The sequence below is a fragment of the Cariama cristata genome, unplaced genomic scaffold (assembly GCF_000690535.1).
Source record: "Cariama cristata isolate BGI_N322 unplaced genomic scaffold, ASM69053v1 scaffold1482, whole genome shotgun sequence".
NCBI classification, from domain to species: Eukaryota; Metazoa; Chordata; class Aves; order Cariamiformes; family Cariamidae; genus Cariama; species Cariama cristata.
Window position 1 is genome coordinate 36,219 of NW_009601884.1, and position 1,176 is coordinate 37,394.

The following is a 1,176-nucleotide window of genomic DNA, read 5'->3' on the forward strand; positions in this document are numbered from 1 at the left end:
GGAAAGATGTGGGTATTTGTGTGTGCCTGATGTTTCTTTGACAAAAGCAAAGTGTAGATCCCAGAAACCCGTAATTTTGAGAGTGTGCGTTAACTACTGCAGCATCTCCTGTGTCAGCACCAGCTGGTGAGTTTGGGGACAATGGGGTGGCAGGGCTCCAGATCCACAAACGGGTAATGGAAACGACGCCCTGAAAAAGTGCCGCAGAGACAAAGCAAAGCAGCAGTGCTGCAGTGTACGGAGTACAGGCTAGCTTAAAGCAGAGCAGTGTAACACCCAAAGCTTCTGCTATAAATTAGACTAGAGCTTCTGGTTCTGTGGAAATAAGTTCAAGAATAAAATGGGAGTTACACGACTATTACAGATTGGCAGGCATTAAAGACATCTATGGTGCCTTCTAAGATCTTGGCCAGGAAGACATCATATAAAAGCAGACTTAATTTATTTATGGACAGGCAGAGCCTAATGGTTTTAATTTTCTAGATAGCTCCGGAGGCCGATCAGATTGGCAGTACTAGCAGAATGTGTCAGGAAGTCCCAACTCCTACTTCCACAAATTAATAAAAAAGTGTTTTGGGGAAAGATTCATGGTATTGGTGGACTTAGCTGTTCTATTAATGACTGAGAATTTAATCTATTCTCACACTTGGGGAGAAGTCGTCTGGTTTACAATGTGCTGTTACATTTTATTTTTTAGCATCAAACTGATATAAACGGATTTGTCCTTGATTTTTGATACTTACTACTGCCCATGCTGAATTCATTTTCTAATCATATGGAGGCCATATGTATTCCTTACACATAGACTGTACTGCACTGCAGAATTTATTATCCTGTCCTTTAAATATACTGGTGTTACATGCTCAAAGTCCAGCATATTTATACGCTGTAGATGTGTTTACCACTAGCAAATTATGAGGCGTTGTAAAAATTCTATTTATCCACGTAATTTTCTATAACTGTCGTTAAATGGGGACATGTGAAAGCTTTCTGTGGAGGAAAAAAAAGTACCTCAAAATATCTGTGCTTCTGTATATATAGATATTTTGACTAGCTCAGTTCATGGAAGGAAACATTTCATCAAACGGTTAGGCAAGGACAGAAAATGACTGCTGAACAAGAGATCCAGTGATGAAATTACCAATTCCTTTTGAGTGATTGCTCATAAACCTCTTT